Here is a 21,197-nt window from a genome sequence, read left to right on the forward strand (position 1 = left end):
ACTTAAAGAATTATCTTGAGCACTACTGAGAGGTTAAAGGACCTGCCCAACACTGCACAATCAATCAGCATCAGAGCTGATCCCAGGTCCTTTTAACTCCAAGAAGTGCCTTCTCTTCAACTAGGCAAGGTAGACTCCCATGCATGCAGAGTAAATAGCTAGATAACAGATAGAGATGGATACACATATACATACATAAATGCATAGATAGATTAATGTATACATAGATAAGAAGAAATACATTTGTAGAGATGTAAATGATAGAAAAAGGGAAAGAGAGAAAGAGAATCAAAGACAGAGAGAGACAGAGAGGCAAAGAAACAGAGAGAGGGCCTGGGGGCAGAAAAGAGAGATGATACATACATTGACAGAGGTAGATTATAAATAGATACGTAGATGATAGAGACAGATATATAGAAATAGTTACACAAATGATAGAGACAGATATATAATACATTGACAGAAGTAAATGATAGATACAAAATACACACAAAGTTAATAGATTCCTGTATGTATATACCTAGACATAGATACATAGATACATGGATAAATAAGCAGAAAAATATATCATATGTGTGTGTCATTTATACTTTTTTCCCCCAAACCCTCACCTTCTATCTTAGAATCAATACTAAGTATTGCTTCCAAGGCAGAAGAGTGATAAGGGATTGGCAATGGGGGCTAAGTGACTTGCCCAGGGATCCACAGCTAGGAAGTGTCTGAGGCCAGATTTGAACCCAGGACCTCCTGTCTCTTGAGTCTGGTGTTCTTATCCACTGAACCATCTAGCTGTCCTTGTGCCATGTATACATACACACACACACTCACACACATAAACACCTGGTCATGATGTAGTGAATAGAAAGTTTGGCCTTATAGTCAGGATGACCTAGATTAAAGTCCTCACTCTGACACGGCTTGGCTGTGTGACCTTTGACAAGACACTGAGCCCCTCATTGTCCCATGCAAAGCTCTAAGATGACTGCAGAGGATATGATCATCTGCATTAACAGAGAGTTTCCTCATCCAAGAGGTATCCACACATATGAAATCACCAGTTCAGTATTTATTTGAATCCCTCCCAGCATGTAGCATAGTGCTAAGAAAGTAGTAGCCAGGAAGTGTTTTGTTCAATGAGGAAGACTATTGACTCTAGTGTCAGAGAGCCTGAATCAAATCCCACGTTTGATATTTACCTGTGTAAACATGGGCAAAGACCCTTATTATCCCCAGACCTCACTTTTCACATTTATTAAAGCAGCAGTTTGGACTAGTACATGATGTCTTCATCCTTTGAACCTCTCTGGTGGTCTGATGAAGCCTATGGACCTCTTTTCAAAAAGTCTCTTGCTTATGTTTATAATTGTAAAAGAATAAAAATTCAGTTAGAGGTAAAGGAAAATAAAGATGTATTTTTTTCTTCTCGTCGAAGTTTCCAGATTGCCCAGGGAGCCATGAATCTTGACTTATGAATTCCTAGATTAAAGGGCAGCAAATGGACACTTCCTTAGCTATGTGACCCTGGGCAAGTCCCTTGACCTTTAATTGCCTAGTCCTTACCGTTCCTCTGTCTTGCGACTGATACTGAGTAGTGATTCTAAGACTAAGACTAAGAAGGTAAAGATTAAAAGAAAAAATTTCTAGATTAAAAGACTCTCGGGTTCCATTCAGCTCTATATAAACTATGAAACTATGACATACAAAAGATATTAAGTTTTAATTATCATCCAAGACAAGGGTGTCTTGGATTCCATTTGCCTTCAAATAGCATTGATAGGAAATGCTGCCTCACTGCTCTCTTAATGCAGCAGTGTGTGTGTCAGGTTTCAGAGGCTATGATGGTGCAGTTTAAATTCTGTTAGATTCTACCAGGGCTTCAGGTTGTGAGCCAAGAGATACCCATTGCCTAAGGATAAGCTTAAAGAGGTTCTCTACAGGGGAACAAACTTTTTAAACATATATGTTGAAGACTGACCGCTAAATTATAGGATTGTCCTCTTTGTCAATAGAGGGAACAATGACATCTCTTGGAGGCAGCTAGGGAGTACAAGAGGAAAGCTTGCTAGGACTGGAGTCAAAAAGAGCTGAAATCAAATCCAGCCTCAGACATGTTAATAGTTGTATAACCCTGAGCAAGTCATTTTAACCTCTTTCTGCCTCAGTTTCCTCAAGTGTAAGATGAGAATTAATAATAGTACCTGCCTCCAAGATTATTGTGAGAATCAAGTGAAATAATATTTGTAGAACACTTAGTGCAGAGCCTGGATCAAAGAAGCAGTTAAATGCCTGTTCCTTCCTTGAAAATATGCTACAAAATCTTTAGGGAAATACAAATGTCTTTACCTCAGGTAGAAAAAGTTATTTCACTCTTCTACAAATGGATTCCTTAAAAGTAATACATCTTAGTTATACAATTCCCCTTGGCTTTGGGGTTTGGGGTTTGGGTTTGGACAGGAACTATAATTTCATCCAGGCAGGAAACTCCCTCATGAAGAACTCCCCTACCAATAACATCAGGATCATCTGTATATCATATAGTATCAAAGAACTGCTTGAGGCACTGAAAGCTTAAATGATCTGGCTAGGTCCAATAGTCAGTGTCAGGGGCCCCATCTGAACCCAGATCTCCTTGATTCCAAGGTCTGCTATTCATGAACTATGTCCAGCTACCTCTCACTATTCCATTGACTTCCACTATGCCATTAAAAGATCATTTGAGATTAATTTCATCTGCAAATAATGTAATTTATTGGCTAATTCCAGAAGCTCTTCATTCTCTTACACAAAGGGGCTAGAAGTTAGTTACCTTCTCTGGGATAAAAATAAAAATAATAAAAGCTCTCCTTTTCTTAATAGATTGTAGACCTAGAGATGAAAAAGACCTGAGAGAACTTCTGGTCTTCCCCTCTTAATTTTACAGGGGAGAAAACAGAGGCTCATAGTAGAAAAGAGACTTACTCAAGGTAACATAAGTAATAAGAGGCAGAGACCAGATTTTAAATCACATTTGTACCACAAAGATTTCTTAATAAATAAACTGCTTTTTTTTCATTGCTATTAGGTGTTTATCACTTATCTAGCTATTCTGGAACATATAAAGAAAGAAGAGAGTAAGTTTCTTTCAGAAAACTTGCAGTCCATTTAGAGAGTCGATCTATCCATGTGAAAAGTTAGTTCAAAAGACAAGGCAGTAAGTAGTTAAGCAAATAAGGAGAATAGGCCACAAGTATTCTACAGCACTCACTGTTTGCACTTCTTAACTCATTGGATATAAAATATAATTATAAGTTTTAAACATAGTTCTACACTCTGTTGATGATTTGGTATCTTAATCAATTTCCTGGTGATTGCCTTTTTTTTTAAAGAGCTTCTCAGTTCACCTATAAGAGTGTTGAATTCATTTATTCCACCTCTTCAGCTTAGATCAGTTTACGAAAATAGCTTTGCAAAAACAGATGCACATTTCATCTTGCTGGGTAGTTATACAATTTATGGCACTTGTAAATTAAGCAGCCAAATGCTATCTTAAAATCTGAAATAATAATAAACCAAATGCTGTTACATTTGACATTTTCTCCCATCTTAGTCTGTTCATGCGTGATCTATCTCTTGCTCCGGTCCATGTCAGAATCCTTTGTTCTACAATATTTCTTTTCTTACAGTATTGATCACTATCGATCTCAACCCAGTACAATACCAAGTAATTAAATATTTTCTCAAAGAAACAAGTATTTCTCTCTTTTCAATATGACCTTCACCTGATGTACAAATGGTTTCAGCATTAGCAGGAAATCTCATACTCTTTCTGGTGCAAACTTGACCTCCATAGTCCTACTTTGGAAATGCACTAGATTTCTAACAAGAGCTTTTAGAAATGTAACAGTGCTGATTTGTTAGATAATGAAACCCAAATTGTCCTAGAAAAAGGTGCAATTATACAGCATGTAATACACAAATAAATTGACTTAATGTTACATTATAATGGAAACTGTGCAAAACCCTCTACACAAGCACAATAAAATAATAAAAAGTAATAGAACAGGTAATAGATGTAAAATAAATGCTAAAAAAGTAGTTCAAATCATTTTCATACCAGTCAAAAGATACTGAGGAGGGCGCATCCAATCACTATAAAACACCAGAATGAAACACTTCTAAATAGTAATATAAATTTTTGTGGACACTTCATGTCCCATGATGTGGAATTGACATATAGTTTGATTTTCTTTTTCCTAATGTAAGCCACAGTTTTACAGTCCTAGTGAAAACATTTTATTGCTGGGGATGTATTAGATATGGTTCATTTCCCTTCTCAGTATGGCTTTAATTTTCCACATCCATGGCTTGACACAGACCCAAACACCAGAAGATGGTTTGTCTGCTATAAACTGTTTGGTTTTCTTTGATTGCTTTACAATTTAATCTATAGCTCATTCCATTAACCCTTTCCATTTTAATGCTGCCAAGTCTCTCAGCTCCTTAATATAAAGATAAACTTCTCCCCACCTCCCAAACATTTATGTTGATTCTGGCTTCTCATGGCCAGGGGATTACAGACAGTGGGTGGGAGAGAAAGAGCGCAAGAGAGAACGGTTTTCTCTCCTTGTTAACTTTTCCAAGGCCCTGTGTAATTGTAAAATAATTGATGTGCTTTTTTTTTTCTCTAGGAAGGGGATTTTCCCTGTTGCTTCATAATACATTCATCATTATTCATTCCTGGGGTGCAGGAATGATCAGGCGGATCTCCTGAGCCAGGAATGTGCCACCGTCATTCTAACTTTCTCCTCCAACTCCAGCTCTTAAGGAGGAGTAGGAGAGGGGTGGGGGGACCAGGGTAGGAGGAGGGAGGGTTAGGGAATCCTTTCCCCCGGCTGGGCTGCCATGTTGTCACATCCGATATCCCGTCCCTTCCGGCAGAGAAGGTGGCTCGGGGAGGGTCACCAGATCAGCCTGTGCCTCCGGGCGGCTCGCCTCCAGTACAAAAGACTCCACTCAACTCACGTTAGGCATCTAGGTGGCCGATAGGCGGTGACGGCCTGCCAGCTCGGGCTGGGGGCGAGCTGAGCTGACTGCCTTGAAATGCTAAGTGCTTAATTAAGGACCTTTCATATCAGTTATTGAGGGCTCCGTCTCCCATAGCCCAGGGCATTGTACTTTGCTGAGGGATCCCTGGAGCCAGAGCCAACTTCATTGCAATGACAAGTTGGGAGAGAAAAAAGAGAAAAAGAAAGAAAGACAGACAGAGAGAGGAGGGGGAGAGAGAGAGAGAGAGACAGAGACAGAGACAGAGGCAGAGACAGAGACAGAGAGAAAAGGAGGAAGGAAGGAAGGAAGGAAGGAAGGAAGGAAGGAAGGAAGGAAGGAAGGAAGGAAGGAAGGAAGGAAGGAAGGAAGGAAGGAAGGAAGGAAGGAAGGAAGGAAGGAAGGAAGGAAGGAAGGAAGGAAGGAAGGAAGGAAGGAACCGAGGAAGGTAAAAGGCAAGTAGTTTTCGTACTCTTACAGTCTTTCCCCAAAGCTGATACACTTCACTGTAGCATAGACATCTGGCTAGTAGATTATGAAGGAAATACACGGTCACAAACACATGCACATACACACATTATAATTATATATTATAATTAATAAAGAATTTAATAAAGAATATATTATATAATTGTGTGTAGATGTAACATTCTTATACACGTTTGTACACATACAATTTTATATAAAATATGTATTCTATATTCACTCTTTTTAAACATTAATATTAAATACTCAGAGCTTGCACCTTAGGATAGAGTTCTCTTCTAAAAAAAAAAACAATAACATAAAAGCTGGAAGACACCTTAGAGGACATTTATTTAAATAGTTTCCTCATTTTTAAGGATGAGAAAACTGATATCTGCAGACCTGCCCAAGGACATACAAGTAGCTCAGCCTAGATTCTTGCTCTGATCCTCTGATTCCAGATGCAGAATTTTTTTTGGTAGGGGTGGGAAGAAGCCCAGCAATATTATTAACCTTCCCCAAAATCCATCCTACCCTTGACATGTGTGCACTACCTGGAGGCACTAAGTTTTACTGTTATTTTGCTTGTAAAGATTTGGTAAGGTTTTTATTCTGATTTTTTTATTTGTTCATCTGTTTTATTTGGGAAATTCCTATTCTGTGATATATAAGTGGCTAATTGTGAAAGATTGATTTATGACTGAGGTTAATCTTTGTCAGAGAAAGAAGAGAAGCTATTCATCTATTTCACAAAGTGACTAAGAATGTGAGATTCTATAAAGTGAGGAAGGAAGGAAGGAAGGAAGGAAGGAAGGAAGGAAGGAAGGAAGGAAGGAAGGAAGGAAGGAAGGAAGGAAGGAAACCTGAGAATATGAAATGAAATCAAATTATCATTCAAAAGTAATCCCTTCCCATCCACCTCTAGGCAATAAAACAAAAAGGGGGTGTGTGAATATATATATATATATATGTATATGTATATATATATATATATATATATATCTCATGTGGTAAGCTAAGGTAATATGTCTCAAGTTGTAAGCTAAGATTGTAAAAGTACTATCATCAAACAACTTTATTAGTACCTTGATTGACATGATCAGTCATTATCCATCTACCTAGTTAGTGGCACAAGGTATTGTTCCTATCTATAGGGTGTCCCAGAAGTTTTAGGGCAGTTTTAAGCTGTTAAAAAAAATTTTAACTGTCCTAAAACTTTTGGGATACTCAGTATATTGGGTAAATAAGTCATTGATGACAGATTTGACCCAAATGGCAAGGTGGTTTGGGAATAGATCTAGTGCTGGCTTTATGAATAAACATAAGAACAGTTCTCTGTTCAAATACTAACCAAAATAACCTTTTTTTTTTCATTTTAAACGAGACTTCAAATTTCCTCCCATGTGGAGAATTCATAGTGTTGTAGCTTCCTTCATAAATTCATTCGCAACTGCAAATTATTGCCTTAGAAAGCCACTTGAAATATTAAAATAGTTAAGTGACTTAGTACTTGAAATCGGGTCTTGCTGACTCTAAGACTACCCTATATGCATTAAGATTAAGCCACACTCCTTCTCTCTTGCTATGATTATTAATCTATTTTTACTAGATTTCTTAATGTGCATCTTCCCATTTGATATTGATTTCTATACAATTTTCAAGGTATTTTATGTATATATGAGTGCAATAATTGGTGTAATAACAAGAGTATTTATAAAGTAGCTATGGGGTTGTATTTTCCTAAGGAAAACAAAAGGACCAGATGGTCAAAGGATAACAGAATTGGACGGAGATTTAAAAATCTTAATATGATTCTTTTAATATGAGATCAATAAACTATTATAAGAAAAATGCATCTTTATTTTCACTAAGTTCTAACTTAAATTTAGTATTTCCTTCAATTATAACTTCAAAAAGAAAAAGAAAAACATTCTGAGAAGAGGTCCATGGGTTTCCAAAAAAGTCCATGACACACAAAAAAGTTGAAAGACCACCCTGCTTTAGTCTCACCGCCCTCATTTCATAGATGAGGAAACGAGGGACCAGACAATTCTATAGCATTGCCTGAAATGACATAAGTAATATACATAAATAATCATTCACAAAATTCAGCCACTGTAAACAGTGGTGCCATTTCAGTTTTCCCCCCATTCAACCTTGCTAGTTTAAAACAAGAGATCATGGTGTTTTTGTACCAAAAACATTCTCCCTTTAGTGACTATCATATATAAATATATATATATATATATATATATATAAACACCAATATATGGGGTTGGTTGAAGAGAGCTCCCACATTATGATTTTAACTTCTACAAAATTTATAAGCACGTTTTTCTGTTCATCATCATTGTACATGTTTATTTTTGTCCTACAATTTTACAGGTATACATTGGAACTTGCTTAAAAGTACTGTACTCTGCATTCTTGGCCATGAACTAATTCACTGATCCACCAATACTTTGGAGATATTTTTACCAGAAAATGCTTCTCAAAACTTAAGCCTCAACTATACCACAACCCAAGTTTCATGAAGTTTAATGGTGATAGTTGTGGCATTTAGAATCTTAATCTGAATAATTTGAGAGGGGAACATCTTTTTGTCCCCTTCTTTTACTCAGTACCTGAATTTCAGGTTTCAATTATCTGAAAATTACTACATGTATATGCAAGACAGCTAGCTTGGTAACAAGGATAAGGAGCATCAATATTGCAAAATTTTGCTTGGTCCTTCTAGGTATTCTTAAATTTCTAAATATTAAGTATCTACAAGAAGGGTAAGGAAGAAATGCATTTAAGAAAGGAAAAACTTTGTCCAATATTATAATCCAAGTTTATAAAAAACCAATTTGATTTCAATGAAAAGAAAAGAAAAAACCTGAAATAATAGAGAAACCTCTATTTAAATGCATTTGGATGCAGAGTATGTTTTTCTGATTTTGATAATAACAGGTACTTGGTAGATTTGGCAATTTGAATTCCACTAATTCTATATGGTCATTTATTTAATGCTAGACAATGTGTTCCAAGAAAAGAAAACTAGAGTGTTATTCTTTGTTTTGTTTTGATTTTTAAAGGGTTTGGAATCCTAAACTAGGTTAAGAAAAATAATAATAGCTCACATCTGATAATTTTTAAATTTGCAAGCACATTTCTCCCAACAATCCTGTCAAATAGATATTACCAGGATTAGAATCTTCATTTTACAGATAAAGAAACTGAGGATCTTATAGGCTAAATGACTTGCCCATAATCAGACAGCTAGTGTCTGAGTCCAAATTTCCTAAACTCAAATCCAATGCTATAGCCTCTATACCATGCTGCCTCTCTGGCTCTATAGGAAACTAAGTGACATTACAAGAAATTTAGGTAATATGGACAGTCAGTGAGAAGCAGTGTGAGGTAATGAATAGAAGACTCCATTTGGACTTAGACTTCTAATCCAGACTTTGACACATAATGACTTTACAGGCATAGATAAGACACTTAATTCCTCAGTGCCCAGGAAGTTCTGGAAAACTGCAAACTGTAAAGTTGTTAATAGGCATCAGTGGAAGTTTTCTTCACATGAAGAGTAACTCATAATGATAAAAATCAAAGATCCATCATACACTTCACCCCAGTCCTCTCTCTCCTCCCCCCCAAAATGTTGTATAATCTTTGTTCTACAGTAGATTTGTTGGTCTAAATAATCCAGAGTCCATCAATTTACTTCAGTTCTCTAACTTACTTTGGCTATATGAACATAATATTTGGAGGCAGACAGTCAAATTCTGTTCATCTGGTTATCCGTGTATAGCTTAGCTCTATGGCCAAGCCTGAGAATATAATTCCTACCATTTATGTGTCTTTAAAATGCTGGCATCCATCAAGTCCAACTGACCAGAACTCATAGTCTGTCTTGATTTGATTATAGTAAAATGGTTTTAATTTTTTAGAAATGTCAACTTATTTTATTTTTGAAAATATGTATGTAATGATCCATTGATTAAATTTGCATATGGTGTTGGGGGGGAGGGGCAAGAAAACAACTTTCTGTTTCTCTTCCAGACATTTTATCTTGCCATAATATTTCATTTTTCCCAGCTCTAGTTATTTAGTTCATCTCTCTATTAAACAACAAGATATAAATTATTGATCAGTGTGGTTGCATAAGAAGAATCAATCATGAAATTAATGCTATGAAACTTTTCCAAGATTATTCATTACAACTTGAAAGAAAAGTGTATGCCAAGTACTTAGCTATTCATAGGTTTTAAAAAGATAGTAAAAAGAGTACTATGAGGTCAAATCCACCACAAATATAAAGGAAAAGAATCATAGAAATTCTCATGCCAACCTTAAATCACTATGTAAATGTTGACTATTATTAGTAGTATTGCCAAATTGTATTGGATAAGTCTTTCCTGCTTAATTCATATTTTCTTCAGTTTAGACACCAACACAAAGTTGCCATTTTCATGTAAAAATACATTTCCTTTTTTTAAAATCAGTTTTCCTGCTCATTAAAAAAAATTCTAAATACTATATACAGTCAAGTTAAAACCAACTATATAGAGTTTAACTCAACTATTAAATGTAATCTATTGGGAATATTATTATTATTACTTGAATTTTGATGAACTCTGATACTCTCTGAAGGAGCTGTCTAGGATAATTTAATCCTTCAAATACCATTTTAAAGTTTAACATGTCAGATTATTTCCCTGTCTTTTTTGGAGATGCTAAAACAATACATAAGCTGAAACAGTTTTCTTTTAATTGAACATTAAAAAAAGAGGAAGAAAGAGGAGAGATTTTGTTAATAGACCAAATTCTCCTGGATAAAAAGAACATGTGATATGATTTTAATTTCAGAGAAAGAAGAGAGAAAGAGGTGTGTGTGGGGAGAGAGAGAGAGAGAGAGAGAGAGAGAGAGAGAGAGAGAGAGAGAGAGAGAGAGAGAGAGAGAGAGAGAGAGAGAGAGAGAGAGAGAGAGAGAGAGAGAGAGATCACTGGAAAGATTATTGATAACTCAAGGACCCAGAGTCTGCACTGGCTCAACAGTGTAATAGTGACAATGATTAACTACAAAACGGTGGTCTCAGTCTAAGGGTAAATAAGCTATCACCATGGCACTGAATGAGGGAATGGCATTCCACTGGAATGGGTTTCACTGCAGTGAGCTCTCCACCTGATGACAGCTACAATCAAGAGTGGCTGCCGGCAGCTGCTTTGCTCCAGGCCACATTCAATTATGTCGGCCTGCATTAGTCCCTGGCGAAGCTGTCACCTTCTAGCCTGTGAAGTGAGAGCATGAAGAGGCTCCTGAAGTCTCTCCAGTCCCTTGCTTCGGGTTCAGGGGAGGGAGGAAGGGAGGATGGGAAACAATGTGGAAAAAAAGACCATTAGCACTCTGACTGCTGGCAGCATTCATTTTGCTCATGTAGTGGAAAAAAAAAATAGCTTAGGTGAGCTGGATTCGAGAAGTTGTCTGGCATTGGATAATTGCAGGGATTGTTGAGGTTTTTTTTTTTTTTCTCTCTCCCTGCCCCCTCCAAGAAATCATTCTTTTTCAGGAGGTACTGCCAAGGGATTGTCCTATTTCCAGGATTTTAGAGTCACTCTTGCTTACCCTACTCCAGAGACAGCTTCGAACACCGGAATACACTTTCTGATATCTACCACCCGAGAGCCCCAAGAGATTCTCCAGCAGTTCTGATCTGCAAAAAGTTGGAATATTTGACTTCTTGCCTAAGATGCCCAGAACTTTGGAGAATGGATTCATTTGCAGAACTAGCAATAGAAACAGAGAATACATGAATAATCAGTGAATCTAGTAAAGAGCTGGAAGGGACCTTATAAATCATCTAGGCCAATCCTCTCATTTTACAGATAGAGAAACAAGCCCAGAGAACAAAATCTATGCCCTATCTGTAAAAGGAGAATATTGGCTTCTTTGAGGTTTAAAGTTTTAGGGGCATTAGCTTTAAGGCTTGAAGGGACCTCAGAGTCATACAGTCCAGCCCCCTGCAAGTGCTTGATTCAAAGAAGATGCTTTAGAAATCATCTAGTTTAGCTCTCTCATTTTACAAATGAAGAAATTAGCACATTGTGATTTACCTAAGAAAGCATAGATAGTAAATAAAAGAGTTAGGATTTAAACTCAAGCTTTCTGATTTTAGATCCATTCTTCTTCCCTTATGTTAGACTGCTTATAAATAACTTTGAAAACCTTATAAGTATGGATTACCCAAAGAAGCTATTTGAGGACATAAAATGTTTTAATCTTAGGTCATATGATCATAGAATCATGGTTTTACTGGATTTGAAGTCAGAGGACATAGATTTGAAAACCAAACTGCTACTTGCTCTTTAGATGACCTTAACCAAACCACTAACTCTTGCTGGGCCTCTATTTCCTCATATATAAAATGAGAATTTTGGACTAGAGGTCCTCTAAGGTCCTTCTAACTCTAAAACCGTTTCTACAACCATAAAAGGAAACTAACCCAATTCTCCCATTTTACAGGTGAGAAAATTGAGGCCCAGAACAGCAAGTGATACTACTTAATCCTTAAACTAATGTTTTATTTCTCCCTCTCCAACTGGATAAGTAAGGAGGATTCATAGATTTGATTCCAAAACTAACACTTTCAATTCTGATTAGGTTAACTATCAAGGTGTACTTATTTTGATCTGTATAGTTCTCAGAAATAATTCTATTTTTGGAAATCCAACATTTTTAAGTAACAGAAACTTTTCAGAACAAAGTGATGCAGAGAATAACTCAATGCATATCCCTGAGGGCCCGGCACAAGTAAAGCACTATACTAGGAAAAGTGGGGAATTCACAAGAAGCCCCTGACTTCACAGCTTTACTATTCAAGACCTAGAAAAGGCTATGAATCTTCTTGATTCACTGCCCATTTTTGATATTGCCCAGCACCTAATGAAAGTTCCCTCCACTCTCCTTGCTATCCAGTTGGAGACCACCTAATTAATATTATTCAGAGTCCAACCACAATTAATTTTAACAAAAACAGTATGGGAAAAAATAGGTTTAGATCAGCATCTTACACACTATACCAAGATAAATTCAAAATGGGTATATGACTTAAATATAAAGAGTGAAATCATAAATAAATTGGGCAAATATGGAATAGTATGCTTGTCAGATCTACGGGAAAGGAAGGAATTTAAAACCAAGCAAGAGACAGAGAATATTGAAAAATGTAAAATGAATGGCTTTGATTATATAAAATTTAAAAGGTTTTGAACAAAAAACCAACACAACCAAAATTAGAAGGAAAACAACAAACTGGGAGAACATTTTTATAACAAAACTCTCTGACAAAGGTTTAATTTCCCAAATATATGAGGAACTAAGTCAAATTTACAAAAAATCAAGCCATTCCCCAATCAACAAATGGTCAAGGGACATGAATAGGCAGTTTTCACACAATGAAATCAAAATTATCAATAAGCACATGAAAAATTGTTCCAAATCCCTCCTGATTAGAGAAATGCAAATTAAAACAACTCTGAGGTACCACCTTATACCTAGAAGACTGGCCAATATAGCAGCAAAAGAAAGTGATAAATGTTGGAGGGGATGTGGCAATATTGGGACACTTGTGGTGGTGTGAATTGGTTCAACCATTCTGGAGAACAATTTGGAACTATGAGCAAAAGGCTTTAAAAGACTGCCTACCCTTTGACCCAGCCATACCACTTCTGGGTTTGTACCCCAAAGAGATAATAAGAAAAAAATTTGTACAAAAATAATTATAGCCACTTTCTTTGTGGTAGCAAAAAAAAAATGGAAAATGAGGGAGTATCCATCGATTGGGGAATGGCTGAACAAATTGTGGTATCTGTTGGTGATGGAATACTATTGTGCTCAAAGGAATAATGAACTGGAGGAATTCCAGGAAGTGATGCAGAGTGAAAGAAGCAGAACCAGGAGAACATTGAACATAGAGACAGATACACTGTGGCACAATCAAATGTAATGGACTTCTTTACTAGCAGCAATGCAATAACCCAGGACAATCCAGGGGAACTTGTGAGAAAGAATGCTGTTCACATCCAGAAAAAGAACTGTAGAAACAAAAATGCATTAGAAAAATATGTGATCAATCATGTGATGTGATAGGGATATGATTGGGGTTTTGATGTTAAAGAATCGTGCTACTGCAGATATGAATAACACAGAAATAAGTTTTGAACAATGATACATGTATAACCCCGTAGAACTGCTTGTCAGATTTGGGAAGGGAGAGGAAAAAGTGGGGGTGGAGGGATCATGAATCATGTAACCATGGAAAAATATTCTAAATATTGCTAATAAGCAAAACATGTCTTCAGAGCCTTCTGCAAACAGGTTTTCTTGAGAGAGGAAAGGGATTGGGAACGGGATCAGAATTGATGTTTCATTTGTTCTAGAAATGGAATAGTCATCATGAGCATGTTGTCATCTTATCCTCTGCCCAATGGCAAGCTGGGGCACTGGCTATATGAAAGGAACAGAAGTAAAGGCGACCCACCTCAATATCTCAGTATTTGAGCTGTGAGGTAACTTCCTATCTTAATGTGGACTATGACCAGTCTATAACTTAACTATTAAATCTTAAGGAGTTAACTAAAGCTTTGAGAGTTAAGGTGACAGTGTCAAAGAGAAGATTTGAACCCAAATTTTCCAAACTCTTAGTCAGCAAACTCTCCACCAAACCATATTTTCTGACCACTATGTGATTAGTATTTTATTACCATGACAATAAAGAATGAGAGTGAAGCTTAAAGTCCAAACTTTTTTAGCAGCATGCAAATTATTTCTGTGAGAATTTAAAAAACATGTATCTGATCAGTGCAATGGCTATGTAAACATATTTTTATGGGCACCATAACTCTTTGAAGTATATTGTTGGCAAAAAAAAAAATTCCTGCCCATATCCCTTGACAATCTAGACTCTGGGACACATGAAAGAACAAACAAGGCTGCAGTTTCCCATGCTATACTTGGAAAGTGTTAACCTCCATTTAGAACTAAAAAATTGTGACAATGAGAATATCTCTTATCCCAAACTACCAGGGATATAATCTAAGAAGATAAGAGTAGAAATGAGGAGATTTGAATTCTTCAGAAGGACTATAGACCCAAAGGGAAAAACTTGGAGTATACTAGAATATTTTCATAAAATACCCTCTTTTAAGCAAACAGGACCAAGAAAAAGATATACACGACTACAACAATGTAATTAGAAATGACAACAATAATAACATAATCAAAACTAAGTGCTATGTAATAAATTTATAATGAACAAGCATGGCCCTGAAAAAGGGTTGACACAATTCACCTCCCTTTCTTCGATAAAGAAATAGAGGACTACAGAAGTTGAATATTGTATATATTGTCAGATATGATCAATATGTTGTTTGATTTAGCAGAACCACTTTTTCCTCTTTCTTTTCTAATATTCATTACAAATAATGAGGTAGAGGGCAGCTAGGAGCTCAGTGAATTGAGAAGTAGGGCTAAAGATGGAAGGTCATGGATTCAAATTTGAATTCACACTTCCTAGCTGAGTGACCCTAGGTAAGTCATTTAACCCCCATTGCTTATCTCTTACTGCTCTTCTACCTTGGAGCCAATACACAGTATTGATTCTAAGGTGGAAAGTAATGGTTTAAAAAAAATAATGAGGCAGCTAGGTGGCACAGTAGATTGAGTACTAGTTCTAGAGTCAGGAAGATGTGAATTCAAATTCAGCCTCAAATAATTATTAGTTGTGGGACTCTGAACAAGACATTTAACCTGTTTGCCTTGGTTTCTTCATCTATAAAATGAGCTGGAGAAGGAAATGGAAAACCATTTTAGTATCTTTGCCAAGAGAACCCCAAAAAGGGTCACAAAGAGTAGGACAGGAATAAAATGACTGAACAACAAACAAGTGATGAATGGCTAAAGGAAGAAAACAAATGTGATGTCAAAACAGAAGGAATAAATAAAAATAACATAGGGGATAGAAACTAGACATGTAATTTCATTGGTATAGAAAATTCCTCAATGCAAAAAACTCCTTATGCCATTCAGATCAGCAACATTACTATAATTTATAGTCTCAAAGAGACTATACATATTATGAGCAATCTCATTCCTTGACTTGACTCATGAGTTGCCCAGTGTCACACAGTTAGTTACTATACCTCAGAAACAGAACTTGAACTTATATCTTGGTTTGAAGGCCAGCTCTTTATCCATTAGAATAGACCAGTGTTTAGAAATTCAACTTGTAAAGCTGCAAACTTTTCCACAGTGTGAAGTAATAAAACATAATAATAATATAAGATTGCCTTGGAATGTACCATAAAGAAACTTTTTTAAACCCTCTTCTATGTTTCATCTGAACAACAAAATCCTTTATGTAATACAGAGAACTATGATTCTGTGGATCAAGATTTATGCATTTTGTGATGCCATCCTCAATGGCCATTTAGTTATTTTATTTAAGAGAAGAATCTCAGTACCACAAAATATGAATTCTTCCCCTGGTTCTGTCAAAGACTAGCTGTAACTCTGTGACCTTGGGGGGAAATCACATAATCTTTCTGAGCTTCTGTTACATTATAAAATGGTGATGATAAGGTTTTCCCTGTCTCAAGGGACAGTGCCCAGGAGGGCACTAGAGCAGTTGGATTCTTAAGATTTCTTTGAGCTGAACACCTAAATTATGAACCACTTAACAAAGACAGGAAAGGCAGCTATGTAAATGGCCAGGACTATGTGGGCTCAGACCATATGTAACTAAGGGAAAGTCTTTTAACCTATCAGTATTCCAAGCAACTCTCTAAGACTATACAATGTGAAACTGTTCTTTGATATGCTTTGGTAGAAGGAGTTTCCATAAAAAGAGTACTCAAAACAGATGAAATCAAAGAACTAGATAGAAAAGTCAGAGAGTAGGTGAATGAGAGACAGAGAGAGACAGAGACAGAGACAGAGAGAGACAAGAGACAGAGACAGAGACAGAGAGAGAGAAAGAGAGGGAGAGAGAGAGAGAAAGAGAGAGAGAGAGAGAGAGAGAGAGAGAGAGAGAGAGAGAGAGAGAGAGAGAGAGAGAGAGAGGCAGAGAGACAGACAGAGAGACAGAGAGACAGAGAGAGAGATTTACCCAGACCACTTCATAAACTCTCTGAAAGGGTGATTTTGTTTATATTGCTTCAAAGTATACTGGGTAATGGCATTACCCTTCACTTAGGTTGGCTGTAAAGAGCCCATTGTAATTCAGGAGCATTAACTACCACCTTAGGATATAAAATATTCTGGGTTCAAATTCCCTTTTTTTGTTCCTGATATAATCTCTGACTCAGTGCAAGTCAATTATTTTTCTGATATCTCCATTTCTGCTTATGCCATTTTATCCTGGAAGGAGCAACCACACCTCAGTACCCCTCAGTACAGAGAAGAGAAAACTTCCCTTGTGCTTCCATCCCACTGCCTCTTGAATTTCTGAGGCAGCAAGTCTATTCTCAGCTACCTAACAAGAGTAGCTTGGTCACCATCACTGTCATACTCCTAGCTGAATGATGGCAAAAGGAAATCCTATGTTGCATACCTATTTTACACATATAGAAATGGAGATTTCAAGAAGTCAAAGGGCAGATAAAAATGCTAGGGAAGAGTTGTTAAGTGTTTCTTCTTAATACTTCTCAGTCAGATCTATAGAGGGACTTCTAGTGCTTTATCCCAAACTTAAGGGAGTGCTGAAAAAATTCCAACTGCTGAGTATTAAAGAAACAGCCTAATTACCAGTAATAATTATTGATAATAGTGTCTCTCTTAAGGGTTTATAATACCAGATGGAGGGTTACTGAGGTGAGTGGCAATTCTCCTCCCTCCTTGTACATGTCATCCCCCTCTACACATAGGGGAATGTATTTCCCCTATCTTCAACTGAGGGTATTCGTTGCATCACTGGATAAAAGAATAGTTATAGTACTTGCCCCAGATACAAAAAGTCCAAGTCAAAGCTCTCTTCTCTGTACCTTTCATACCATGGGTGCTGACCCTAGAAGTATGCTGGTGGACTCTTTATGCATAAAGGTATTCTGCCCATAATAGCAGAGAGATGTGTTTTCCAGCAGAACTATCTCCTCTTTGAAAAGCCTCAGAGAGCTGCACCCTAAAGTTTTCTGGTAGTCCTTCCTCTCTTCTGTGGAATGAAGTGGGGGCCTCATTCCTAAGTATTTACTAGGATATCGATGATAAATGCCCATAATAACAGCTTGATAGAGAATCTCAGGGAGCAACCCACACTGCTCCAAAAGTGCACGACTTACTATTTGGGAGCAAACTTCTTAGCATTGTTACCAAATCAGCATTATGTGGCTTAACTTATTCATTTTCTGGTGACTTGGACCTAGAATCATATTTGACAGTTTATAGCTCTAAAAATAACCAGACCAAAGGGCTGTGCACAGAACAGATTGCACAGGGGCACATGGGGACAACTGCACTGTGGGCTCCAAACTATTACACCTCCCATAATCACAGTCAGATTGGGAATCCCAGAGGAAATTTTGCATTTGGAAGCAGAATGCCATTTTTTTTTTGTCGTGGCATAATTTCCCAGCTGCCGGAAAAGGGCCTAGTGTGCCCCTTTATCACAGAAAAATAAAAGTGATACTATTGTTAATAGATTGAGATTGCACTATGTCTCCCAAGTAACAACAGGAACCCAGTGAGAAGCCATTTTCTGAAGGGGAAAATATCTTCCTATGATTTAGATAAAACTATCCTGTTGTGCTGGGAACTCCACCCCCTCCACTCTGCATCCCTGCCATTAGAGGGACAAATGGTGAGAGGAAACAATTGGGAAATGAAAAATTTCTACCATTTTCAATAAACTCATGTTTTCTAAATTAAAAAGAATTCCATTTTATCCATTTCCCTCATCTTGACTGCAACCATGAATCCTCTAGCGTCTCAAAAAAGAGAAGATCCATCCTGTGCATCCATGATCCCCAGCTGTTTCTCTGTTTGAATTGAGTTTGTGCCTTAAGTGTGCTAATCTTTAGCTGAGTTTTGAAGTGATGTGTGAGAATTAGCCAAGAAAAAGAAGAAGAAAAGCCCAAGTCAAGGGAACAAAGGCAGAGAGAGAGAGAAATTAATGAGTGCAAATAGTTTGGAAACTACCATATCTGGAATAAATAGGTCATTATGAAGAAAGAAGAGGTTAAAAGAGAATGGGGCTTCAAAGAATGGGATTTTATGGAGTGTCTTGAATTCTAAGGCTTTCAAGATTTAGCTTTGATCCAATAAGCAATTAAGGTCTCTGTAAGTTCTTGAATAGTCATTAGAAGAGATGAATTTGAGAATATGTTAAATTGTTTGAAGGATAGACTAAGAGATTAGTGAAGAATCTGGGGCAGTAATGATAATATGACTTCATCAGAACCTAGTGTAGAGGGGTGGCCATGGAAATGGATAAAGTTCAAACACTGAATACATATTAGAAAAAAATATTTGCAGGAATTGATGACTATTGGAATATTCCATATACTGCCTGACACATTCTTAATTCTAAATATTTGATATTGCCTTTTATCTATCCTCTTTCTCTTCCTGATCAGAACATAAGTCACTTGAAATCAGAGATGTTTTTATTGTTTTATTCTACAAGTTTTACTATCTTGCAGATAGTACTTGTTGGATGGAAATTAATTGAATTTTATTATTATAAACTTTAAAAAATACAATTCTTGTCACTAAAATTCTGGAATGCCTTAAATTAGTATTTCAAATGTCTGAGTGTATTAAAAATCATACACAAGGATATTTACTTTATTGTACTACAATTCTACCTATATGTAATAGAAAGAATGAGAATGGAAATCCTCTGCCAACTACTGATTTATGATCTTGTAGGTAATAATAATAATTAATATTTATATAGATCTTACTATAGGTCAGATATTGTGTAAAGGACTTCATAATAATTATCTTGTTTGATCCTCACATCCACCTGAGAGAAAGATATCATTATTATCCCCATTTTGCAGATGATAACATTGAGGCACAGAGAAGTTAAATGGCTTGGACAGAGTTACATGGATAAGTGTCTGAGGCTGGATTTCAAACTCAGATATTCTCAGATGGATTGTTGAAGGGGTCAAATGAAACCATGTAAAAGTATTTTTCTAAACAGTTAAGTTCTTTGTATCTGTTTCTCTCCATATATGTATATTCATATAATATGTAATAGATGTATATATTTGTGTACATATGTATATTTCAGACAACTGTTCCTGATCCCATTTGGGATTTTCTTGGCAAAGATAGTACGATGGTTTGCCATTTCCTTCTGCAGATCATTTTACAGATGAGGAAGCTGAGACAAATAGACTCAAGTGCCTGGCCCAGGGTCACACAGCTGGTAAATAGATGAGGACAAGCCTGGCACTCTATCCATTGTTCCACCTAGCTGATGATAGATAGATATGTAGATAGATAGATATGTAGATAGATAGATAGATAGATAGATAGATAGATAGACAGATACATAGATACATCTCGACACATCTATATATATAGAGAGAGAGAGAGATAAATATATATGCCTGTGTGTATCTAGTTATCTAGATATTTTTTGACCATAAGAAAAATATTTATTTTTGACCAGAAGTATACTGTCCATTCAAAAATATTTTTGAACTTTTAGAGATTCAAATTATACTGAAACTATGAATTACCTAAAGAAGTTAAAGTCTTAGAAAACAAACATATAACTCTGTATCTTGTTAATTTTCTAACACAAAAAATACTCAAATTATGACTTAATTTAGTCAACATTTATCAAATGCCAACTGTATGTTAGAAATAAAATATCTGGGTCATCATCACGAGTTGAAGATCCAACTTTAATTACAGGAAAGTGGAGTTAGAGGTCTCGCCACGCCTGGCCTGTGGCAAGGACCTCATTTAGATGTACAACAATCTGTTTTATAGGCTTTTGACAGTCAATTAATATAAGTGATTAATAAAACCAAATGTACAGAATATCTTATTAAAGTTTAAGAAATATTTGCTGAGAGTTAATAAATTCCAATAAAAGGTTTAAGACAGGCAGCCCCCAATTTCCCTTGTCCTTCTGGTGACTTAGAATCAATTGAGACTTCTTGTTTGGACATCAGAAGGATTTACAAGGATCAGGGGCCTCTGTTAACCTTTATGGTATGTCACAAGCACTGTTCATCACTGCAATTTGAAAGTACAAATAATAGAAAATATGGGAATTAATCTGATCAGGATACAATTTTCAGTCATCTCTAATTGATATAACAAATAATAAACTGGCATAATCAGCTCTATTTAAAGATAAGTCAGAAGACTCTTAACTTGGTCATAGACTCTGAGGAATCTATAGTGAATATAAATCTGTCACAAAAGCAAACACAGTCTTGGACTTGTAATAAATTTCTAACTTCTACTACTGACTCCAATGCAGTACCTGTGAATATTATTGGTATCCAACAACTCAAGCTGTTCACTCAACATTCCAAAGTTGGAAGCAATAAATTCCAACACACCAAACTCATTCTCTCCTTATCTACTACTATGATTCTACACAATTAATAAATAATTGAATCTAGCTTTCTAAAATCATAGTTACAATTAATACCTAAGGGATCATATGTGATCAGTTGGCTTATAATAAATTAAATTAAAT

This window comes from Monodelphis domestica, chromosome 2, assembly GCF_027887165.1.
Source record: "Monodelphis domestica isolate mMonDom1 chromosome 2, mMonDom1.pri, whole genome shotgun sequence".
Lineage (NCBI taxonomy): Eukaryota > Metazoa > Chordata > Mammalia > Didelphimorphia > Didelphidae > Monodelphis > Monodelphis domestica.